Source organism: Uloborus diversus, chromosome 4 (genome assembly GCF_026930045.1).
Source record: "Uloborus diversus isolate 005 chromosome 4, Udiv.v.3.1, whole genome shotgun sequence".
Classification (NCBI taxonomy): Eukaryota; Metazoa; Arthropoda; class Arachnida; order Araneae; family Uloboridae; genus Uloborus; species Uloborus diversus.
The window spans coordinates 151,423,816-151,451,499 of NC_072734.1; positions in this window are offsets into that span (position 1 = coordinate 151,423,816).

The window sequence follows — 27,684 nt, forward strand, 5'->3', positions numbered from 1 at the left end:
TGACATATGTGATAGTGGGAAAACACCATTTGTTTTTGTTGCTCATGGGATAAAATTAATCAAGAAACGTATCGCAAACTCATTTTGGAAGATGCTGTCTTTCCTTAGTCGCAAAAGTTCTTTGCAAACAAAATATAGACCTTCAAAAGGATTCTTCCCATGCACACAGAGCTGGGACACTCAAGATAGATGCAATATGCATTTTCAGGACTGCATTGGAACTCAAGAATGAACCCCGTATTCCCCATATTTGAACCCAATGGATTATTCCTTTTGGTCCATCTTGGAGACAAGGGTGTGGTGCTAAACCTCATAAAACTTTGACATCCCTAAAAAAAATCTTTAAGCAAGGATGGGATAAAATATCAGAAAATCAATTGCGGCCCATAACCGAAAATTCGGTGATACGTTTAAAGCTCTCTGTTAAGGCTAAAGGTAGCCACTTTAAAAAGTTGTAAATATATTAGACGAAATAATATATAGTTTGGTTGTAATTTTTTAATTAGCATTAAAATTATAATGCATTATGCGTATCCAAGTTATTTCTTGTCACCCTGTAGTAGAGCACATTTGGTAGGCTGGGTTGGCTGTGTTCTTTGTTTGACTGTGTTCTAGGTTGGTTGTGTTCTTTGGCTTTCCTAGGCTGGCTGTGTTGCTTGGAAAGCAACACAGTCGAATTAGAATGCTGTGTTATTAGCAGCCAAACTGCAAAGATTATAGCATGATCCTCTGCAGGGGTCATAGGTGACCGTGGTTATTCACGTCACGCCGTGTTTCGGCTTATATAGATTAGGTATCCAGTGGTCATAATGAATATTTGTAATGCTACCAGCATCTCCATCATGGTTTTTATTTTTTATTTCAATTTTGGAAATAGTTAATAGTTTATTTCAGAGATAGGATTTGCTTCTCTGCACTTTCCTCATTTTTCCAAAAAATATTTCTAAAGTAGAAAATTGACCGTCAAGGTATGACGGGTGAAAATTGCTTCTGCATTTGAACGAAGAAAATTCCCTGCTTGGTAATACTTTAATAGTTGAAATTTCAACCATAACTCCAGTGGATTAACCCTAAACTCTAATGGATTATCCTAAACTCCACTAGATAGCGTTCATTGTTGACCACTTTTTCTTTTCTTCATTCCCCTAAAATTACAGTCATACCAGTAAAACAGTTAAGTTATCAAATCCAGTTCAGTCTTGTCAAAATCAAGCTTTTCTCTGCACGTCAAATATTACCAAAAAATATTATCAAGTTATCATGCTATGGCGCGAGTTTCATAGTTGATGACGTCAGAGCGTTACTCGATAAGTGAATTCGCTATAATATATATGAGGATTTCATCCAATTTCTTTCAGCCAATTTTGATTTGATTGCTAATAAAATTACATTATATTAATTAGACATACAAATTAAAAAAATATTAGGGGGTAATCAGTTTTCAGCAGTCTAATTTAGAATAACTTTTAATTTAAATAATTTTCGGCCATTCAATCCAAGGAAAGAAAAATTATAAGATTATCTAAAGGTTTTGTGATAAAAGAGAAATGTATCCAAATTTTTCAACATTGTATACATGTGTATGCTTATTCAAAATGGAAAAAAAAAGGCATTACCTCAACCATGAGTTTGTAAAAAAATATCATAATAAAGTATGTAAATATTTTTTTGTTTCAAATTTAAATGGTATTTAATATTTAATTTTCTTTTGAATCAAACATACAAACTTTAAAGGGAAAATTGTAAAATGCATGATGCAATTATGTGTATAGTTAGAAGAAAAAAAAAACTAAAAAAAAAAGTTGTGTGCCATCAAAAGCTGGAGTGATGGTATCATAACCATAAACTTAGGAAAAGATCTTGATTTTCTTTAAGAAATAAAACAAAGGTATTGGAAAGCATTTTTTTTTCATTGGAGAGAGTTATTTAGGTGAGTTTGCAGTGGACTCATATACGTATTTGTTTATTTCTGTCACAATTTTGCGTTTAAAAAATGAATAGAAATAATAATAATCACATTAAAACAAAAGATAGCTGAAAAGCAACTGATGTGAAAAACATGGGGGATTGAAAGTTCTTTTTATCTATTGCAAATAAGTGGTTGCCGGGAGAGGGGGGGGGGGGAGGAATTCCTTACTCATGTTTTTCACATTGCAATTTAAAAGTTCTTTAATTAATTATTCATATTAGTGTCAAGTGATAATTAGCTGTGACGGTTATTCTAACATTTCATTCCGTTTTACGCACTTTCTAAGCTATTGTCTTGGTTTTACTCTGTACACTTTCAAACTACATATTATAGTAATGTTAGTTGAAAATTACAATTATTTATTGTTAATAAATGCATTCATCATAGTTTTTGTTGAACTTAAAAAAAAAACATTTTGGATGACCGATTATTTGGTGCCACCGATTAATTGGCACATCCCTAGTGTGTATACTTATAATAATTACTCAAGAACATTTCCTTAACGTGGTTGTGGTGAGATCAAAAATCTGGACACTAAAACCTTTCTAAAAAGTGTATTAAAGTAAAATTTAAAACAAATGATTTAAAAAATGTAACAATTTTCTAACTACGTTTTAAATTGTAAAAAAAAAATATCCAACTTTATTATGCATCACCAGTGCCACCGAGCGACTACGGTTTCGTAGCTCAGCCTTGTTTTGGTTTTCCCGTCGGATGTCTTTTCATTCACTCACTTATTTTACATCAAAATGGGGGTTTCTTGTAATCTCGAAACACGGATATGTAGTAAAATGCAATTTTTATGCATTTATACAGTGCTATTTCTTATTTTTACTTTTCAAGCAGAGAGATATTCATTCAAGTTTTGATGTTTTCTTATCAACTCCAACTCAAAAGAAGAAAAAAAAAAAACTTTTTAACTGATTTTATTTGAGTGGAAGTAATCCTCGAATATCTTATTCAAAAAGTTTCAAAAGCCTTAAAATCCAAATTCAAGTCAGGTCTTGAAATTGATTTGTTAATTTTTTTTGGTAGTTAACTTTGTAATTAATATTATTTACTAGCCCTTCCCTTTTGTGCGTCATAACACCCTCAGGTATCTTACTATCAAAACATAACACTGATTTCTCACTCTTCTCCTGAAATCGCGCAGGTAAATAAGAATTAAAATGTGTCCCAAACTTAACGTACTAAAAAGTTTCTTACTTTCTCGTTTCGATACAAAAAAAAAAAAAAAAAAAAAAAAAAAAAAAAAAAAAAATCCTACACCCCAAATTTTGAAAAATTTTGAACATTATGAAGACATCATAAAAGCCTCAAATTTTCTAAGTTACTTTGAAAATGCTTTCGCAAATAATATCGAACGTTTGAATTTATACTTTTTAACAAAATGATTCATTTCAATTTCACTTCTTAAAACAAATGAATAAATAACTTATACATATTCAAAAAAAAAAAAAATATATATATATAACTTCGGTTTAACGATTGTCACGGGACTGGAAAAAGTTATCATTAAATCAAGGATATCCTTAAATCGAGGAGCATAAACATTTAATACTGACAAATCCGGACAAGTTAAATGTATTCATTAAATTGAGAAAGTCGTTAAATCGGGTATCGTTAAATCGAAATTTTCACTACATTTTCTAAGTAAGATAAAGTACATATTTGTATAAATATATTCGGCCAATCGCAATTTTTCCTCCCACGAAAAAACTGAAATTCAAAACAGAATTGCTATGTTCAAAGAAGTAAATCCATTACCCTTAAGGTCATAATTTCAACCGTCCAAACAAGAAAAAGAGAAGTCTCAAAAATCTTCCTTCTCATTTGGAATTTCTTTAAAACGTCAAATGGAAATGAATGCCTATGGGATGTACATATTTATAGACCATGAATTCAGATGAAAATGATTGACGCCTTATTCTTCTACAGCGCCATTTTTTTTCTCTGGTTTCTGATGCCACCAATTTTTTCGGAACTCAGCTGTCAAAAAGAGAAACGAATAGCTAGACCTTTATTGGATTTTCCGTATTTCTTTATGTGCAAAACTCCAAAGAGGCTAATATTTATGAATTTGGAGGATGAAAAACCAAGATCAACAAAATGTGCATTTATGGCGGTTTCCTTCACAAACGAGTTATTGTTTCTATTATTCTGATACAGTTTTTATGCAGTTTGTTCTTAATGTCTTCGAACTGCGCAGGATAAATAATTCAACTGCCCAACTTTTGGCGGCATGGGAACAATTATTTATATCAGTAGGGATATATCTAAATTCATATTTTTGAATGTGGAACAGTTGAGTTAAAATACAAAAACTTTCTCGAGTATAAATATGTATCTAAACTCTGAAACATTTTATTATTCAAAGCAGTTTTTAACTTGGGAAAGATTTATTTAGAGATTCTTAAGACTCGAAATATCACAATAAAGTGAACGACAAACATATTTTCAAATGGCGTTTATGCAAGAAGAGTTTTTCAACAGTTTTCTCAAAATAAATGGATTATGTTGTATTATTTTGTTGTCTCTCCCACTTTTCGCCGATAAGAAATCCCTCCCTTCCCCTGTTTTTCTGTTTCAACCATACCTTTTGATATATTTAAGGGGGAAGGAAATTTTAAATGCTGGCGGAAAGTAGGGTAAACCATTTTCTTCACAAAATGTTTTTTGCGCCATAGTTATTTTCCAAACCTATTGGGGCGTCGAATATATGGAATCTATATAACGTTTTACAGAATATTGGACTTTTCTTCATTATTTAATTTGGAGCTTGTTCTACATTTGAAACTCTTTTTAGATAAAGCCTGAACTAATTGTTGCGTAACTGTATTGTAGTAAATAACGAAACTCAATTTAACTGCATTTAAATTTTTAAGCGTCTGTAACAATGAAATTTTCTCCACTAATTTTAACTAAAGTGAGAAATACATTTGCACAGTTGGGAATTATGCAATGCATATAGCAGTGGAACGCTGTTAAAGCTGTCTGAAGTTTTCACTCATAAAATTGTTGTGAGTTAGGATGTTTGTGGGTTTGTAGCACACGTGCCGGGAAGACGAAAGTATGATTTTGGTATAAGGTACAAGAATATTTATAATAGATGGATACAAATTGATAAATGTAAAGAGATAAATATATATATATATACAAATACACACACCTCGGATGTAAAAAAGGGCGGAATTTTTTTGCACCATTCTCCCCTCCCCTGAGCAAAAAAAAAAAAAAACTTACGTACAAATAAAGTTTATTCACTTTTAAGAAGTATATATATATTTTTGAACTCGTGCAGTTGTATTGTAAGTTAGCGGTAATACATATCAAATGACTAATTTAGCGTATGAACGCGTTCTATGTTGAACTTGCCCTAATGGTATATGTATTCCATTATCATTGAAAACAATTTTTTTCATTGATTTAAAATTTATTCGGTTCTAATTAAAGATTGAAAATCGTTTTTTCCGGATTTTTTTTCCCTTGTTTAGTTAATCAACTGCTGAGCTCTCTTTTTAACGAAATTTAAAATACGGGAAGCAGAAATTTCAATGATAAACCGACTAGATACTTACGCATCACGACTAATTTCTTTATTTAAAGCAAAAATTAAAAAAAAAAGTCTGTTACTAAACTTAAAAGAAAAACAACGACATGAAATCAAGTTGATTTTATGAGAAACGAATGACGGGTATTTTAAAATTTATGTATCTAAAAAGGGCGAAATAAACAATGTAGGATAGTGTGGAGCAAAGTGAAATGATTAACATGACCGAGTGTTTTTCAAAATGAACAAATCGGAAATTTGTTTTGAAAATTGCAGTACATTAAGAAAGAACATTGTATTTTATAATATTTTTTGCGTGGAAGCAGTATTTTAAAAATTTTTGGAAATAAATTTGAGTCATCAAAAAAAAAAAAAAAAAAAGTGGAAAATTTTCCCTTTTTTATTTTACGGGGCAAAGTGAAAAATAAAATATTTTTCTAATGAAACATTTTCTATTCGGTTATAAAGCATTTTTCATCAAAAGAATCAATAAATGAATGGTTGAATGAATAATCGAAAAGATAATGAAACAATTAACGAATAATTAAATGAATAAATCAATTCATATATGAAGAAAAATAAATGAGCGGGTGAAAAATTGAATGAATCAAGAAATAAGTGAATAAATGAATAAATAAGTGAATTACTAAATGAAGAAATATAAATGAATTAATTAATAAACGAAAGCGTAAGTGATTTGATAAAAGATTGGATAAGTAAATGAAATGAACTATTTCAATTTGCGCCGCATGTACTTGAACAATTGAATAATTAATTTAAATTAAAACTAAGCTTAATAATAACTAAATTAATACTTTATTGAATATTAGTAGGTCTCAATTAATATTTAAAATGTTAATAACAAGAACTTTATCATTTTATAGTAACAAAAATAATTTTTGGCTTACAACAAAATATTGCAATATGAGTATCAATTTTTTAAAAATTGGCTGTATTACCAAATGCTTTAATCTTCGGCGGCATTTTTTCCCTGACTGAAATAGACTACATATAGCACTATATAGTTAAAATAATACCAGATAGGTGGAGCTAAAAGCAGATTTAATATTTCACCATTTCACTTTTCCCCCTATTTCACTTTGCCAAATGTTCCCCTACTGTGTGATTCATATTGAATGGAGCAAAAATAAAGCATACCCGTGATCGTTCTAATTGCCCAAATTTAATGAAGCAATTTTAAAGTGAAACTATAGCTATTCTAGTTTCTTCAGATATCCAATGCGTGGGCTCTCGTTGAAAAGAAAAATATTTATATGATATTTTAGTTTCCCACACACGCATGATAGCAGGGAGAAATACAAAATGGATCATAGCTCTAAAAGTTTTGCGAAGAGGTGCGACTGGTATTGCCATCACTTGTGAATTTTTCATGATATTTGCTACAATTTTATCATAGAAAAACATGTCTTGTTTACATGTGTTCCCGTATTCATATGCACTCATCTTTCCCCTATATTAACAACCTTGTATTTTAGGAGCTTTTTCTTTACTTGTGTATTTATATTTTATGTGCGAGATTCGAAATTATACATTAGGAAGAATATTTTCTTGGAATTTTGTCCTTCAATTTGTCTCTCATAAAACTGTACGTTCAAAATTTTGACAAAATCCCTGAACAAAAAAATTTTTTAATGAAAGGTTATAATCAACGGTAGAAATTTCTCAAAAAACAGCATAATAAGCTCAAAAAATGAATTTAATATGAACAATAAATTTTCAAACAGGTTTCTTTCTTTCTTTATTCCCACCCCATTTTTTTAATAAGAGTTGTTAATAAGAGAATGTTTCTTTTTTAGAAATCGATAATTAAATGTTAAAGAAGTATGTTTAATAAATTGAATTTAATACCTTAGCTTATCGAGATAATATTGATCTGATGCAAAAAAGAATAGACGTTGCTGTTCGGGAAAGTAGGCTCGTTTAGTTTTTCAAGGAACTTTTTGTTAATTCCCCTTTCCATACTCCACCAGAATATTTCATATTACCCTTAAAATAACCCTTTTCACATTGAACTATTTTGCGTAGAGAAAAACTAAAACAAAGAGGAAAAAACTTAGAGGTATAATACACAATTAGTTAAGGTTCGTACCAGCTGTAAATTAGACTTTTAAAATCAATCGTACGCTTAACAACACTCATAAGCAAAATGTTGTTTGTCACACCTAAAGTTCCTTTATATCACAGATGCTCATCATTTTCCCCCTCCAGCATCCATAGCATCTATTTGACATAGTCCGCGAAACAGAAATTAACGTGCATCTTTGAGGATGTCTCGGAATCCATTAACAAACCGGTCTTTCACAGGGCTAAAACAAACTGCAGTTATTTGCGAAAACCCTTTATCTGCCAGTTTGTTAGCCCTTTCAGCTTTAATGAGATGACATCTGCCTCCAGCTCGGTTATTCACTATTCCAGGCTAATGAGTTCTAATAAGAACGAAACTGCAGTCTCTGGATGTGATAACCGGGCTGCCCGATGTATTGCATGTGGTTTTGCCTTAGCCCTGGCTTAGAGGCGGTTACTGCTAACTCACGAATATTATATTTAGTTTTTACGAGTACAGCAAAAACTTTTATTTCACGGCAAGTCATTTATTCTTATGTTTTTTTTGGGGGTGGGGGGATTCCCTTTTTTCTCCTCTACGAATGTCACAGTTCTTGTCAGGTAGGTTAAAAGGTTCTTGTCAATTCCTTGACTTACCGGTTTTACCTCTCCCAATTTTATGGCAGTTTGACTTCCAAGAAAATTTCAACGTACAATGTTATTAAACATATAACATCCACAACAATAGATTTTGCAGCCTACATTAAGTAATATGAGTGCCATACATTGTTTGTCAACCACATAATTTGTAGTTTACATAAATAGTGAACTGCGTAATTTTATGCTAAAAATAATTTTTAGCTACAAAGTTTTGATTCTAGTGTAAGTTCTTTATGACAACATTTTAATGCAAAATAAAAATTTTTGCAACAAAATTTCCCTAGGCAACCGACTTCCCCAGGGCTCCAATTGCTGAATCCCCCACCGGTTGTCGCTCTACATGTTCTACGTCAAAATATATTTCCGGTAAAATTTGATGGAAGCAAATCAGCCCACATACACACATTAGAATTCGCTTTACGCCAAATTTAAACTTCCTGTAAAGACTTCAACTAAGCGTTTTTGAAATGCTCAGAACTGAATTAAAAGTTATTTACATCAGAAAACGAAGCATGGCAATGTAGTGCTCTAAACATAAGATTTTAACGAAACAATTTTGCTCGAATTTGATTTTCTCTTACGCTTATTGAAGGAACTTACAGGACAATGGGGACTGCCTGTTCTCGTGACCCATGCGTGCCCCGTGACCGATGAACAATCATTTAGTCAGAGGAAGTCGCATTTCGGTTTTTCCTGCCTTCTAAATTTGCACTATGTTTACATAGGGTTAGTAACAAATTAATTTTTATTTTAATTAAAACAATATACTACAATGAAGCCTGTGTAAGTTGATCACTTGCGGTGCACTACTTTAGTGGTCAACTTAAACAGGTGGTCAACTTACAAAGGTTGATTTATATGATAAGGACTAATTCCATGCCTGAAAAAAAAAAGCAGTCAACTTAGACAGGTGGTCAACTTCACAGGTTTTACTGTACTAGCTTTCAGTGCTAAGCATCACATACACATAAAAATATACTATTATTACAATAATAAAATTAACAAAATAATAGTTTCAAAATTTTATGATATTAATGCAATAAAGAAATACAAGGTGCTCAATTAAGTTCGTTGTAATCCCAATAATTTCTGAACGGCAAGAACTATATTCATAAAAGTTGGGTCTAGGCATAATAAAGTTGTCATGTGCAACACAATTAAGTCGCTTATAGCGCCTCATCGTGGCGAATTTTGGATTTAGCGTTCTTATCTCAGAAACGGCAAGAGATACAGGAAATAGTCAATTTCAAAGTTGTTCAGCATCAGCAAAGTCAGAAAAAATGACATTTTCTGCACAGCAATGTTGAAAACAGTTTTTTTAATGAATTGAGATGGATACAATTTCAAATTGCTACATTCCGTGCTGTTTTCATTGTAGTTGAATTCTGAAATTTACTTGTGATTAACCATACATGAAAGTTTACAGATGTTCCATATGCCCTGCTTCAGCGGCACAGATAACATCTAGATTCTAGACCATTGTTTCTCTAACTTTTTTACCCGAAGTTGGTAAAAATGTTTGGGAAAATCTCACTGACCGGTAGGATTTTTTTTCTTTTGGGAAATAGAAGAAAAAAGCGAGCTGATATGTGCATCACATAACTTCCTTTTACTTCAATTTAATGCCATTTTTTCATTATTGGCAGTTTTAATGTGATTCAATAATTTACTCTCTAAATATCACCAACAGTGGCCAAACTGAAACCAGATTTAAAAATAAATAAATAAATAAATCGCCAAATTTTTCGCCAAGTTGTCGAAAAAACTTGGTGACCAAAAGACTGGCGATATATCGCCAAGTGTCCGCCAAATTATAACACCACTTGAGTTTACATCGAAATTAACAATTATTTCCCCCCGAAAAGGGGCAAAAAACCACCTTTGGAGCATCCGAATGCAACTAAAAAGGGAGGTACACAACTAGACCCCACTAGGAGTCTAAGTACCAAATTTCAACTTTCTAGGATATTCCGTTCTTGAGTTATGCGACAAAATACACACATACAGACGTCACGAGAAAACTAGTTGTAATTAACTCGGGGATCGTCAAAATGGATATTTCAGGTGTCTGTATCTCCCTAGGCATATATCCACTTGTGGTCGGGTTGAAAAATAAACTCAATATTCATTCGGGGGTAAGTAAAATGAAAATTAATGCCGATTTTTGAGTGAAAATTTTTTTGCGGATACAATACTTCCATTTTTGTAAAAGTAAAAAGTAAAAAAAAGGTAAAAAAAAAGGTGTTATAGAACTGTTATTTTTGTCAACTGTTTTTTATTATGATTCACTTACATGTACATTCAAAAGTGAAGGTAAGTAAATTCTTTAACTTTTTACAAATGTAAATTTGCCTTAAAGAAAACTGAACATTATGAAAAGTAATTACAAAATTAACTCAAAAGTATCGAGTAAACGAAGTTATTGTTATTTTTTGAAGAAGAAAAATTGTTAAAGGAGTACAATTGCAAATCTCTGAGAGCCGGTAAAATTTTCTCGTGCACCGGGGCCAGTTGAGAATTGCTGATCTAGACGCTAGCCCAAATCACCCCACACTCGAAGAAGAATGTCTTGCGTCACTCAGTTCACCGCCTCTGTGATACGGTTTCGTTGGTCATTAGAATCTGTGGAAAGATGTGGTAGTTAAACAGCATCTTTCACAAGCTCCCCCCCCCAAAAAAAAAATCCCTGAGTTTGAGATCAGAGAGGACCTTAGTGGCCGGAACTGAAGTGACAAGCGCAAGCCATGGCTCTTACAAATGATGCCAGTTAGTAGTAATCCGTTAACAACAGACGCCACAGCACAGTACGTCTCTGAAGCACTTAGGTGTTTAATATTAAAAACTTTAAAGCATCCATTTTCGAAATGCTGTGCAAAATTCAAGTACAACTTATAGGACAGGAAATACAGCAATTGGAAATTGGGTCCATCTTTTTGAATCAGCATGCACTCTTATGCATTGAATATGTTCATAGATTATTCGAGAGATGTTATTTTTTTAACAAGTCAAAGAAATTGAAACTTTCAGACGAACTGAGACTTTGTTACCAGAAAAACATGATCACGTTAATGGGGAAATCCTAGCAGGTTTCTAATCGTCTGCGACTGAGACAGAAAAAAGGGACATTGGTGCTCTGCAGGGGTCAATCCGAAGGCTGTTCTTTTCTTCGACCTTCACCTTATTCCCGATCGATCCTTCATCGAAATGCCCCGCTGCCGGCATCAAAACAAAGCCGTCTGCGCATGCTTAGACTCTCTTGCGTTGCAGTTTCCATGGAGATCCGCCGATGATGCAACCTGCTGCTTCGGCCCATCTCGGAAGAGAGGAGGACAGATAGATGAAGCTTGTAAGCGACTTTTTGGTGGCGATAACACATTAAGAGAGTCTTAACTTAGTACCTGGACATGCTTTAAAAATCAAGATGAGTTCCTTGGTAGTTAGCGAAGTGGATTCTATCGCGGCATACTATTTTAGATTCATACAATGCTGTAACATTAGGGCATTATGTTAGCATCTATACTCATGAAAATCTAGAAAGTGATTCAATCAGTAAAAAAGAAGAAAAAAAAGAAGAATCCACTGATGCTTAGCTTATTGAAGATAAAGAAGAGATTGGTAGTTTGGATTTTCTTTTCTGTAAAAGTACAGCTCTAATCATTTTTCTGATCTTTGAAATCTTCTCTCAAACTAGCAGATTACAGAAGCTTTCTTTCTTCTACTCACAGATGATTTTGGAGACTATTGTCCTCAATCTAATGGGTATTTTAAATACTATTGCCCTTATTCTAATAGGGAGTTTTAGTTCGTTCTTTTATTTTCCAATGGAAACTTTTAGAGAGCAGTTTTCTTAATGGGGGAGGGGGAGGTTTGGGGACTACAGTCAGTATTTTAAAGGTAATTTTCAGGGAGTATTGTTGATATTTTAATGGGAACTTTCAGGAACGGATTTCTATATTCTTTTGAGGATTTAAAAGTGTTATCGTATTTATTTAAGGACTGCTGTCCCTTCCCCAATGAGTATTTTTCGGAGGAATTTACCTGTTGCTCAGTAACTACTGTTCACTTCTTGATAGAGGTTATTTTTAGTGACTGTTGTCCTCTTCCTAATGAGTTTTTTTTTTTGCAGGACTCTAGATTTTCTTCCCTATTTTCTTCAATTTCTCCAATACTCTCGATTTCAAGTTCGTTTGGAGCGACTGATACCTTTTAACGTACAAATGGCATAAATTCAGCCATGTTATACCATCCTACATAAAATATAGCATATATAGCGCGAAATATAGTATAAACGAAGTTTATAGGGTAAAGCAATACATTTTTTATCGAAATATTCTAGCTTCAGAATAAAAAGATACAAGATAAATCGTTTCATAAGTTTTTTTTTTTTGTATTTTGTCAATACAAGTTTAACTGGAAATCCGCAAAGGACTTTTTTCCCCCCACGAAAGCTGATTATGGTACAAAATAAGAAATTGTAAAAAGCATCTATGAAAAAAGATAAATATTTATGTATTTTTTACACCGATAAAGCAGAAGGATTTAATGATAACCGTTCAAGTTTAAATCCTGGTTCATGCATGGATGTTGTCGAGTGAAACAGTAACACGTACTCTCATCACGTCTTAGTGGTTTGGATCCCTTTTAAAGCTGTAGGTCCCCAATAATTCACAAGAATACTTTATGCTCATCCTATTTAGCCAAACATAAGTCACAATGTGTTAAGTTGTTTGAGTAAAAATCAAAGTACCAAGTATCTTTTACGCATCTAATTTCTTAAAGAAGATCGAAACTTGCTTTTTCTTTACTACTTCTCTCAGAGTCACGTAAATGCTAAATACTACAGCGGGAAGGTAAAACGCAGTATTTACAAACTTTTCATTATTCATATTTTAGCAATTTCGTCATCTATTACACTTTAGCTTTTTTGTACAAGCTTGCTTATTTCGTTTCTGCAGAAAATAGGCACGAAAAACACTTTTAATTTCAACATTTCTCTGTTGTTAGTATTTAATCCGGAAGTTATTTCTGCAGATAATGCACTTTACTTTCCTCGGGCAGTACAAAACCTCATGTGAACTCAGGGATCCACTTGCTACAGCTCGCCGAGGTAATTAAAACCGATTGGAATTTGAAAGTACTAATATGTACGGAGGTTACTGAGGTGGTCTTGTAGAACCTAATAACGATTTCAAGGAAATACCGAAAATATTCGTTAGAGCGTCAAGGGACTGCAGAAATGCCCCCCCCCCTTGAAAATGTTTTTGTTTGGCAGGGAGGTGTCCGAAAACCTGGTGCGGCTCTCTCTCGAAAAAGTGATGATAGAATCTATTGTATAAAGCTACAAATAAACGCCCCATAGCCGGAGCTAAGGCAGAATTACAAGTAAATGCCAAACTATTCCGCCATAGATTGAGCTGTTATTTAAAGCTCACATTACCAGCACTCCATTAAAAGTTGTTAGGATAAAACTTAACAAAATAGTGTACTGAATGAAATGAAAATAGGGTAAATTTGACTAATAAAGGGCATATTAAGGGTTTTTCAAATTTTAGATTGTTGTTGAAACGTGAAATTGCAGTTTTAGTTCATGGGGGAAAACTCATTTTCGCGGTGTTAGAATTTACAAATTGCACTTTTATAGCTGTAAAAATTTCCACTCTGATGTATATATATATTTTCGAAATAAATTGGAATACACTGGTTTATCCAATTCCCGTCACACTCGTTTACTTATAGGGCATACTAAAAACTAAAACTAATCATGCTAGCTGAAGTCAATTATTTTCAGAAAATGCACGAATTAACTTTAAAACTCTTTTTGCTCTTGAACTATAATCAAATTTAAAACTCCGTTGCTTATCAATTATTCGAGAAACAATAAAGGTAAAAAGTGGATAGTTGGAAAATTGCTTTTGAAAGGTTTATCTGCACAACAACAGCAAAAGGAAATAAATAAGTAAAAGAAATGGAACTGTTCTTTTGCTGCATTTTTTCTTATCGTTTGCCAAATTTAGCTTATGTTTTATCTTTAGTTCTAAACAATAATTTTGAGCAAGAATGGTCAAAAATTAACTATGTTCATTTGTGCCCATAAATAAAATAGTTAATTTTACTTGTTTAGTAAAGGGTACATTAGCTTGAAAGGATGTTAACTATCTCAAATAATGACAAAAATAATCATAGTGATAGAAAAAAAAGCTAAGAAATGAGGACATATCAATAAAAAATCAATTTGAATTTTGTCATCTTGAATTCAAATTATGTTTTTCGCAATCACGAGTGTGAGTGTATATGTAAGCGTGTGTTTGTGTGGTTGTGTGTGGGGGGGGGTATGTGTGTGTAGGCATGTGTGTTTGTGTGTGGGGGGTATGTGTGTGTGTGTGTGTGTAGGCATATGTGTTTGTGTCTGTATGCAGGCATGAGTGTGTATGTGAGTGTGTAGGTGTGTGTGTATGTGTTTGTGTATGTGTGTAGGTGTATGTATGTATGTGTAGGTGCGTGTATGTATGTGTGTGTAGGTGTATGTATGTGTGTGTAGGTGTATATATGTATATGTGTGTAGGTGCGTGTACGTATGTGTGTGTAGGTGTATATATGTATGTGTGTGCAAGTGCGTGTATGTATGCGTGTAAGTGTAGGATATTGACGAAACATGGAGACGGTTTTCGCTAGAGGTGCAGCATCGTGAAGAGCCCGTCGACGGTGATAGTGCGGAGAGTGGCGGTGGGAAAAATCAAAGGAACGTCAAAAACAGTCAAATGAAAGCAATAAGCAATCGTGATTGCTCAAAAACTACGGTCTGATATAAAACAGCAATGTCAGGTCCTTATGATAGAAACCCTTTGAAACTTAAATGCTAAGAAAATTCACTATTGTTAACTAAAAAATTAAATGACACTGTAGATAAAAACGTATGTTTGGAAAAAAAATATGATTTGGGTGTTCTTGAAAGATGCTACTGTCAGAATTCACGAATGATTCTTCTGGAATATCGGCTACAAACTTGATATTGACAATACAAGACAAACCTGTTCATTATTGGTTAGGTACCCATAATCATTTACCCTAGCTGTATTTGTATATTTCTATCCACTAATTTATATTTTTATCAATATATTTACTTATTGACCTTCATTAGGAAAGACAGAATTTTACTCTTTCCCCAGCCCACAACTATCATGTAGGTGTTTCTGCCTCACCTCAGGGCAATTGTTTCCCTGAGAGCTGTTGCAGTAAAACGTAATTAAGCAATGTAATGAACGCCATTAAAGGGGCCGAATGGTTCGGAATCCTCCGAGGAGTACGATCACGTGACACATGTTAACAAATCATTGTGTAGGATAATAACATTTTAAGATTTCCAATTACGTCATTAAGCACGCGTCGTTTGGTTGTCGCTGTAATTTTACCCCAATTCAAGCGATGAACATACATTTGGTATCATGGTTTTACTTATTATAGTCCATTTACGCTGAAGTAAATCAAATTTTAGCTCAATGATTAGAACTCGTTTCGTAATATGTTTAATTTACTTTCATTATGAGTGAGTATCCCCGTAGGATATGCTCGAGTAAAACATTCGGTCGAATAAGTAAGAACTAAACACATGCACTTTATATCTACTAATAGATTATATTACTTATGCCACGGTTTAATAAATATCATTCTGTTTTTGTTTCTTTAACTATGCAAAGGATCTTTGCCGCTTTATCTCTCTGAAAACGAACACACAAACAAACAAACACACCCACACATGGGTGGATGCAAGGGGAGGGTCATGACTCCGCCTTAATCGTCAACAATATCATCCATTCACACAATATTCAAATACTTTGTGAGTGAAATGTGAAAAAATGCAGTGATATTTTCAATTCTTAAATTATATTTGAAATAATACTTCTTCCATTGCTAACGAAATTAATTAGTATTGCCACCCAAGCAATTTCAGAACTTTTTCGAACCCAAAACCCTATATTCTGAATCGTGTACCCCTTTCTAAAATGGTAGTCTGTATCTGCCTCTGCACACACACACAGTGAAGTGGCTCTAACTGAAAAATAATGCAGTGATAAAAAATTAGTAACTATACAAAAATGTAAATACAGTGTGCTTATTAATGCTTATATGATTTTCATTTACGTAAAAGTATAAAACAAATTGTGGTAATTAGAAAGATAGTTAAGGCAGTCTTGTTATAGCTGAATATAAATACCTAGTAATTACTAAAGCAACAAAAACAAACAAATAATAATTAACACTGGAGATACGTAATTAGTGTAACATATGTTTTAGTGTAAGTTAATGGCCAAATTGTAAACTGGAAATATATTTATGAAATGCATTTTACACTATGAAAAATGTAGTCAACTCTCTTGAAAAAAAGTTATGAAGAAAAACTAAAAGGAAAATTGTTTTAACATATTTTGTTTGTTAAATAGTGATAAAAACTTCAAAAAATAATATTTTTTGGGAGAGGTATTTTTTTGAGATAATCCGTTTTTCATCTAGTAGGATTTTGTTTAAAGTATTCAAACTAATTTTAAAAACATTGTAATGTGACACAGCATTTTCACTATAAGAAAAATAATTTCTGCTGTTTATGGGTCTATGAAAAAGTTTCTTGGCAACTTCTAAACATTTCAATCTCAATGCGTTTAATTTTTAATAATAAAAAGTATCGCTCAAATGTTTGAAATATATTTCTAAGATATTAGTTCTTAGAGCAAAAAATGTCATTATTGAAAGCAAAATTTATTGAAAGGAAATACATTAATGAGTAATAATGATAAAAACCACTGCTATTATTTCGCGCTAAGCTCATCGTCTCCCTTCAAAAATACAGTTAAAGAAAAATGACAAGTCACGCAAAACCACGTGGTTGTCAGTTTGGTAGTTTAAAACACTAGTTAAGCAAACATATTAAGAACAAAAGTAAACAAACTTTTATTCCGAAACAAAAACTTAAACTTACAGTAAGTAAATTTATATAAGTATTGAGAAAAATATTTTCTTGAACATGATTTATTAACTAGTTTTCTTAATTATTCAAAGAGTCAATTATTATAAAATATATTCACTATTCAAATAGATCAAACATTGATGTGAATAAACTTTTCAGCAAATTATAAATATTGAATTTCCGTAAAAGTTCCTAATAAACGATTTAAAAACATTTCAACAACTAAAATGACTGTGCCTTTAATCTTAATAAAATTTCCCCCAAATATTTAGAAATTTGTATTTAATGAATTGAAAATAGTTCTGCAATGTAATTAGCTCCACCTTTATTTTTATTAATTTTTACACTGTATTATTAACACTTAGTTCTTCAGATCTTCATAAAAATTCTCAGTCAACGAATATTCTCACACGATTGTTTGAATGGCTCAACCTTTTTAAACTTCAAAAATCATTAATCCAAATCATTAACACTAAATCCTCAGTAAAAATTTCTAATCAATGACTATAAAATATTTTTACGGTTCTAACAGTTGAACCCATAATTTTAATAAAGTTTCCCACCGCTGATACTAAATTACTCCTTAAATGCAAGATATTAAACACCGAGAAACATTAATCCTTATCTTCAATTCAAAGCAGCTAATCTTTCCTCAATATAAAACATTTTTTCACGATTCAAATGGCTCAACCCTTAAACTTAAAAAAATGTTATACCAAATGATTAACACTGAATCCTTAGTAAAACTTTATAATCAATGATTATAAAATATTTTTACGGTTCTAACAGTTGAACCCATAATTTTAATGAAGTGTCCCACCTAATTGCTAACACTAAACTACTCCTTACATGCAAGAAATAAGACACCGAAAATCATTAATCCTTACCTTCAGTTCAAAGCAGCTAATCTTTTCCCAATATAAAACATTTTTTCACGATTAAAATGACTGAACCCTTAAACTAAAAAAAAAAATGTTGTACCAAATCATTAACACTAAATCCTCAGTAAAAATTTCTAATCAATGACTATAAAATATTTTTACGGTTCTAAAAGTTGAACCCATAACTTTAATAAAGTTTCCCACCTAATTGCTGACACTAACTTACTCCTTACATGCAAGAGATTAGACAATGAGAAACATTAATCCTAATCTTCAGTTAAAAAAACTAGTTAATCTTTTCTCAATATACAACATTTTTTCACGATTCAAATGACTCAACCCTTAAACTTAAAAAATGTTATACCAAATCATTAACACTGATTCTTTCGTAAAACTTTCTAATCAATGACTATAAAATACCTTTACGGTTCTAACAGTTCAACCAATAAGCTTAATAATCCCACCCAATTGTTGACACTAAATCACTCCTTACATGCAAGTGATTAGACACCGAGAAACATTAATTCTTATCTTCAGTTCAAAGCAGTTAATCCTTTAAGAATAAAATTTTTCCTCCGACGAAGTATCCAACTTTTTCCTTCCTGTCACACATTTCCCCATTGCGTAAGTGGATCTGATGATCTCATCGATCTCAGACAGAAAAGATCTGTTCATTCTCAGAGACTACCACCGCGCTATATTCCATGTTCTCAGGCAATTTCATCAGCGCGTAACAAATGGCGCGTCAGTTACTGTGTGTCTTTTCTATCTCACGCAATTCTTTCGATTCCATGTCCACCTTCTAGGAGGCCAAAGAGGTAATCACCACTCGTTGAAAAGTTGTCGTACAACGAGTGTTTGGAAGGGAGACCGTCGATTCCGTTTATTGATCAGGCAATTTTCCTTATTGTTTCACCTATTTCTATCTAACCTGTTCCAAGGCTTTAGTTTACTTGTGGCTTCTTGCTATTCTACAAGAACGAATCTTGTGCTTTTTCTTTTTTTCGGTTTGCTCGTTGTCTATTCTTTTCTGAAAACATTTCCTCCCAGTAGGAAAAGTATCATTCATTTAATTGCTTATTTTTATGCAAGTGCTGATCTTGGTCTAGGTATGCCATTAGGATAGTCAAAATTTTACCAATAAAAAAGAGTTGTTTCACAAGCTTTCAAAAACTATCGAAAGCATGTTGCATTAACTGAGCATTTCTTTATATGGTGCACCTATTTGAAAAGTGAAATGTTTTTTTACTCCGGAGTGACATTCTGCATAATATGTGGAAAAAATGGATAGATTTATAATAATATTTGTCAATTACGTCGGAAAAAGTGGTACGATTGAGACAAGTTTTTAATAGTTTCCAAAACAAAAATAATATCAGTTATGAAGTTAATTACTAACAAATTAAAAAAGTTTATGCCAAGGTTGAACTGAAGCACAAGAGCAGAATCACGGATTATACTTTAAAAACTTTTGAAACTTTGCCAATACTACAAGCTTAAGAAGCTTTCCTCCATTTAAAGCATCAATTTAAAAGCTGTTTTTCCAGCATAAACGTCCCGCGAAGAGACTTTATTTGACGTTCCCACTTTCATTTTTTCGAAGTGCAATGCATATTTAAATAGTTTTTTTCCAGGAGGTGGAAGGTGGTTAATTTCTTTAGTTGTGTAATTTTCTTCCTTCTGTGTGTGGGAAGGGGGGGGGGTATTTTCGTTTTTTTTTCTGTTTGAAATGCGTATTTTAATTGAAGAATTCTTTTTTATGTGGGGGGGGGGGATTTTTTTTTTGTTCAATGTTGTTTACGACTTCTTCAGTGTCTCCCCAGGCAACGGTTTTAAACTCGTAGCACGGGCGCACAGCGTTACGCTTAAAATATACTTTATCAATATTAAAACCGGTTATAGTAAGTTTCTTTCGCAGAAATTTAGTTTTGTAAAGCAAGTGTGTCATAAACACATTTTTCAAAAAAAAAAAAACATTTTTCATGTATTACCAAAAACGAAACCTTTATCATTCATTTTAAAAGTTTAAGTTTTAAACTAAATCTCCTTATTAACTGTATAAGAAAATGTATCCAATATCGTAACGAGAAAATGCACCAATAAATCGAGTTAAGAAACATGAAATTAGTTATTTCATCCGGAAGGGAATAAAAAAAAAGTGAAACAAAAGTCAAATGGGAAAGTTTTCTCAGAACAAGAATGCTAAAAACCAATTAATTCAATAAATCTGCATGAATACATCTGACGCGCAGAGCTTCTAATTTATTCGAAATTTGTATAATGAACAGAAATTAATTTATATACAATGTCAAAAATGTAAACAATACAATTTTGCGCAGATACAAGTTAAATAAATCTTCACCAACAGAAAGAGACAGAGTTGTTGATATGAAGACATGCTAGGCTTAAATAAGATAAAATCGTATAAAAATTCCTTAGTGTTTTGATTGGGTGAAAAAATAACATTCAAAAAATTTAAAAAGGTGCAAAACCAAAAAACTCCCACGAACACAAATGGGAAGAGTTGATGATCCGACAGATTTGCGAGCCATACATAAAACCAGCCTGTGCTATAAATTATTCTGCACATTGGATTGAAGAGGAATGAATACACGGAAAGTTAAAATTTCTCGAAGTTACAAACCAAATAAATCTCCATTCGGAAGAGTTGATGACCCGGAAAAATGTGAGTGATTAATGAGAGAAAAATGTACTCGAAAGTTTTCTGTGTATAAGATGGGGAAAAAAAAAACTCTTACAAAGTTCATAAACTTCATACAGATATAAATCAAAAAAATATTTTGAAATACATTTTAGAAATGTTGCTGATCCTACTATGACTGTACAGGGGGAAAATTTCAAAAGATTAGACATTTTATCATACTTAAGATTGAATAATTGAGACATATGAATGTCTCATCGTTATTTGAAAGATATAAGTCAAGAAATTTAGCATATAGAAGTGAAAACGGTTGTTTATTTTTTTTTCCAGATATTCTCACAAATGACTCATCAATGTATAAAAACATAACACGGACCATTGTGTTGCCGTCATCACGAAATTTTCTCCTATATCTTTGTTATGAATTTATGTATCTTGCTTATAATCGTAACTAATAAGTTTTGCTGTTTATATCAAATTTGGGTAATATGGTTAACTGATTAGTGCGATTTATTGCCTCGATGAAACTTGCAATTATGTATAAATCCCAGTAAAAGTAATAATAACATTAAAATTCTCCAATTAAATTCAAAATAAAGTAGCGTTTATATCTGCTGTGTCCGCAGAAAATAAGTATTTATTCGCTACAGCATAATCATGAAGAAATATTAAAAATTGTTTTAAAAATCTTTCTTGTTTACTACAATTAATTAAAGTATTTCATTTGTTAACGTATAGAAAATGGTAACAGATAAAGATTTTAAATCTTTTAAGCTTTTTCTGCTCGTCTGCCACAAAGATATCACCACCGATCGTGTGAAAAGTATAGAATTTCACTAAACTTTTGCTAAAGAAGGTTATAGTTACACTTCTATGTAGCATGAAAGTTCAAAAAAAAAATTGAATTTTGTCATCTTAAATTCAAATTATGTTTTTCGCAATCACGAGTGTGTGTGTGTATGTAGGCGTGTATGTTTGTGTGTGGGGGGTATGTGTGTTTGTGTGTAGGGTATGTGTATGTGTGTGTAGGCATATCTGTTTGTGTCTGTGTTCAGGCATGAGTGTGTGGGTAGTTGTGTGTATGTGAGTGTGTAGGTGTGTGGGTAGTTGTGTGTATGTGAGTGTGTAGGTGTGCGTGTGTTTGTGTGTATGTGAGTGTGTAGGTGTGCGTGTGCTTGTGTGTGTATGTGTGTAGGTGTGCGTGTGCTTGTGTGTGTATGTGTGTAGGTGTATGTATGTGTGTGTGTAGGTGTATTTATGTATATGTGTGTGTGCGTGTATGTATGCGTGTAAGTGTAGGATATTGACGAAACCTGGAGACGATTTTCGCTAGAAGAGCAGCATCGTGAGGAGCCGGTCGACGGTGATGCTGCAGAGGGTGGTGGTGAGAAAATAAAATCATAGGACATCAAAGCAGTCAAATGAAAGCAATAAGCAATCGTGATTGCTCAAAAAAACCTTCAATCGCAAAAAGATTCGTATCTTTGATCGGTACTCATATTTTAAATGCGCAAATATTTTTTTCACAGCCAAATAGCAAAAGTTTGCTAAACCGGTTTTTAATTAATATCTCTGTTAACTAAAGTAGTACAAAGATGAAAAGGGACCTAACTGGATCCCTCAAGTTTTTGATACCTTGTCGGATTTTTAACACTTTCCAAAAATGATCAAAATAGATTTAACGCACCTCAAAACGTGTAAATCCACTGAAATTGAAATATTTTAAAAAAGCAAATACTTTCTTCCATACAATAGATATAGAAGAAAGTAGCAACCATATACGAAATGAAATAATTCCTGACGTTTATTCATAAAATCAGATCTCAATTGAAACAACAGAATTTTATAAAAAATACCAAGCAATTTTCATAATGCACTCAAAAGGACAAAAAACCTTTTCTGGATCAGAAAGAACAATTTAAGAGTTCCTGTAGTTTTTGAAAATTCCAAGAAAATGACACCACAAACGAAGAAAAGTGCGGCTCAAGTCATGAAGAGAGTTTATTATCATTATCTAGCTTTCAATGAAACATGCATATTTTTCTTATTGGAAAAGTTCAGTTTGAAATGACTAGAACCGCACTTTTCTTCGTTTGTGGTGTCATTTTCTTGGAATTTTCGAAAACTACAGGAATTCTTAAATTGTCCTTTCTGACCCAGAAAAGTTTCTTTGTCCTTTTGAGTGCATTATGAAAAGTGCTTGGTATTTTTAAAAAAACTCTGTTATTTAATTCCTTTTAGTATAAATGTATTTCAGAAATAGAATAATTTTACTCTCACGAAACTTCACCTTAATCCTTCAAATAAACGCTCGGTACTAAAAGGGAAGAAACCTATATACGTGTCTAAAATTTAATCCTTATTCCACTCTAGGATTTATGCTTCCTAATTTCAAGCTTGCTTCAGAGAAGCCTTGGTTCAAAAATTTCATTATGATTGCTTTAAACATTACTGTTGCAAGGCAACAAAATTTGTAACAATGGGTTTTATATTTAAACATTTAATTGAGAAATTACATGAAATTTGCTATTTTCTATCCTAACTGAAATAATAATTTTATTTTAGAATTTTAATTTTTCAGTGCGAAGTTGTACCTTAAGATTAAGCAAATCATTTAGTGAACTCCTGAAGTCTGTAAGTGGTCTAGTTGCAGAGGTGTAAGCAAAACCAGGTCTCAGATTTCCCCGTGATTTAGGCCAAGTATAATAAAAGTGCTTAAAAAACTATCTCGCTTTGTTTCCATGGTTTGTAGAGCAATTTAATTTCTTAACATCAGTTGCGTTCCTTTTGCTTTCGCTTCCTTTTTTTATGTTAGCTAAGAAAATGCGCTATCGCAACTGTGGAACATAATTTGTTAAATTGCCTTCTTCTTTGGTGGAGGTACTGATATTGATCCATATAATTACCTTAGTCAAGGTTGAGCATCAAGCCCTACTAGCTTTCTGCGATCAGATAATGCTAGGACAGATCTACTTTGTCGAAAAAAGAGTTTTCGAAACATTGCAGGAGACTAGCAACAAATCACCTGTAGAAAAATGTTGGCAAGGGCAAGATAACATTTGAAATTGATTTAAACATTTTTTCTACATTGCGTGTTCTGAGAAAATTCTTTCAATGAGAGAAACTTGGATGATTAGCTGTTTCCATCTACGCCAGAAGACAAGATTTATGGGGTAAATAAAATCACTTAAATGGTTCATTAAAAACTGCTTGGCAGGTGAAATGATTTACATACTTTTAATAGCCTTCCCCATGACAAGAAAAACTAGTTTAAAACAAGTAGAGGAATGTCCGACAAAGTGAAATAGATAAGATAACTTACTTTTTTTTAAAATGAACAATTTGGAAATTTGTTCTGAAAATTATGGCACATAGAGAAAAAATAATATACTTTGTGGTTAAACTTTCATTGAAACATTGTCTTTTATTTTTAACAGTAGATTTGAACCTCCAGAAAAAGGTGGAAATTTTTCACTTTTTAAAGGAGCAAAGTAAAAAAATAAAATATTTTTCTGATAGAATAGTTTCTATTCGATTATCAAAGATATTTCAGATCAAACGAATAAGTAAATAAAATAATCAATGAAGAAAATGAGTAGATAATGAAGTAACTAACAAGTAAATAAATAAATAAGTTAATAAATGAGAAAAAGTAAATCAGTAAATAAAATAGTGAATGAATATGAAAATAAGTTAATGAATGAACGTGTAACGGAATTATTAAATGAATGAATGCAAATAAAATAATTAATAAATGAATGTATGAGTGATTTGATAAAAGACTGAATAAGTAAATGAAAAGAACTATTTCATTTGAACAACTGTACAAAGCATTTAAAATACAAATAAGCTTAATATTAAACTAACAAATAATGCGCCGAATATTCGTAAGCTTTAATTAATATTCAAAATGTCAATAGAAAAAATTTTATCATTTAATAATATCAAATACAATTTTTTACTTGCAACAAAATATTACAATATGAGTATCAATTTTAGAAAATTTCGTGTAGTATCATATTTTTTGATTTTCAGAAGTATTCTTGACTGGAATAGACTACATGTTTTACTACATGGTTGAAATATTACTAGATAGATGGCACTAAAAGCAGTAAATAATTCACTATTTCACTTTGCCCCACATTCTCCTACTTAGCATTTGTGGACGTGATGGAGAGAAAAATGTAAGCTCGCTAAACATTAAAAAACAACTTTTTTCAGTGTCATCTTCAAACAATGATAATGTCTGTGCAATAGTTAAGAATCTTACGGTTTTATTGTCGCCTCAAAGTAACAGTAGGATATCTAAGTGTTATTCCTGGGATTAGATGTCTTACTCTGTTACTCTGAGGTGACGATATGTCAATTACTCTTCATTCACTAACAGTTTAGTTTCAAAAAGTATCACAAGAGTGGTAATAAAATTTGTTTAAATTTACCCCTTGCTTCCTTTTACCCAAACGAGCTCTATAAAATTTTAATCCATTAAAAGTTTTCATAGATAAACTCTAACACTAAAAATTAATTTTTTCCTAGATTCCTTCCGTGTTTTCCTTAGGAAACACGGAAAAAGAAGTATTATCAGAACTACAAAGTTTTGGTACTTGCGAAAGCAAAAGGGGAAAACTGAAAATTCATTTAAAACGCTTGCTTTAATATACTAAAATCAATAACAAGTATCTTATTTGTTAACAAATAAAAAAAGTGCTGCATATCATTGAATTTTCTTTCCTTGTCTAGTAACAGGAAAATATAAGGATCTGATAACAATGCGCATGAATTAATTGCTTAGAATAAAATTTAAAATTTAGTAAAAATAGCTATACATTACATAAAACTGGAAGTCTTAAACAAATCCCACCATACGCAGAAAAACTCTCTCTTTGGATTGATACCAATGTTTTTAATGTGTAAGTTTTAAATACCAAGCTTGAGGAAAATGCTCAATAATTAGGCTTTCATTTAATAACTTGGGTAAGATTTAAATAAATACCATTGCGCTTGAAAAGTGAAATAAGAAATAAAAACGTTTAATTGCACAAATGGCAGATCACAGCAGAGACGGGTTTCCGCTTTACAAGGAAGCCCTTTTCAATGCAAAAATTGAGCTTATGGATAATAAGACATCCGACAAAAGTTTTTGCAGGCATGTGTCTGCAGGAATTTGCAATTTGAGCAATTAAACGTTATTATTTCTTACTTCAAACAATAAAGTAGTTAAAATCTTTGAAAAATGAGATCTAGCTAAGAACACTCTCGATCAAATCACATTTCGAACAGAAGAAGAATGATCATAACCAGTTCATCAGTTTAAGATTTAAAGTTTTGTTTATTATTATATATTGTTTTTTGAACAATAATTTTATAAATATTTGTTCTTTTACTCACTGAATTGCTAAATCCCAAATGCTGATGTTCCGAAACCTGACAAGCGCAGTGATTATAACGTTCGAAATTTGCTAGTTATCTCCAACTCATTTGATATAAATATGTTTCCACCAGTAATTGAATTTCCATTTTATATTTCGTAGCAAATAAATTAAATAAATAAATAAAAATCCACACACACACACATATATATATATATATAATATATATATATATATATATAGAGAGAGAGAGAGAGAAAGAGAAAGAGAGAGAGAGAGAGAGAGAGAGAGAGAGAGAGAGAGAGAGAAAGAGAGAAGGAAAAGTTCGTTATTTGGAAAACTTACAAGTACATAAATCAAAAGGAAGTTTAGCTGGTGCTTTCATCTATCAAGGGAACTGGTAATAGTTAAAAATGAAGTTGCAAATAAAAGAATAAATATAAAACAACCATAAAAATTCAGTAAAAACGAAACCAAAACATTTAACTGTTTTGTCTAAGTTTCTAACTTTCTGAGATAAACAAAAGGAAAAGCAGGTTGGAGCCCACTGGCCTACTAAGGATGACCTTACCCCACTGGAAAGGGGAAGAAAAACGCAAGCTCATGACAGTCCTCATCGACCTAGCTTTCCCAGGACTCCTCGTCACGTGGGTACTCCCCGGAGTCGCCATCCGGGCGGGGAGGCAGCCGGATCTCCCTGACCTTGAGTAGGAAGTCTCCCTATTGCCGCATGGACCGGGACAGTGCTGTAAACAAGGATTTGCAAATGTAACTACACGGAAGAGCTCTTTCCATTTAGTTAGGGCACTTGATGATGCTACGTAAATGGAAAGGCATCTGTGTGCTTGATGAGTGACTCTAATTGATTCCTTTTGGTGTTCTAAAAGATGTGCGGCGCCGTAGTAAACAGTTGTAGTATAACGTTTAATCATACGTAAAAGATTAGAACTATTTTCAAACATCTAATAAGTTAAATCTAGATAAGATGAATAATTCAAGCAAAAGTTACTGGTAATCAACAACGTTTTGACGCACAAAATTAACAGATTATTACATACACGTGTTTCGAGGTACCTCTTTTTCAATGCAAATAGTGAGCTTTTGGGTGAAATGAAATCTTGTAAAAGCAACATGAATGAACAATAGACAGTTTAAATAGCAAAAGTAGTAAATTAACAAAATAAACAAGACAGTAGGAACAGAGAGTCAAAATTTATTGCATGATTCCCTTCCAGAAAAAACCTTTATGCAATAAATTTCATATAATCCCATGATAATAAATTCACTCACAAAATAAAACCGCTTTTGAATAAATTAGCAATAAATTTATGTTAGAAAAAATTGTAAAGATTTAAATGCAACATTTAGCTTAAAGAGTTAAATTAAAGAGCTTAAAGAGCTAGCATTCTAGCTTAGCTTAGAGAGACACAACTAACATAGTATAGGAAAAAGCTGAAAAATGTTGGGGAGACAGCAAAACAAATTGCTAAATATTTGAAATAAACGAGAAATAGAAACGGGGTGAAAAAGACAAGTAAAAACAATTAAGAAGGACAGAAAATACAGTAAC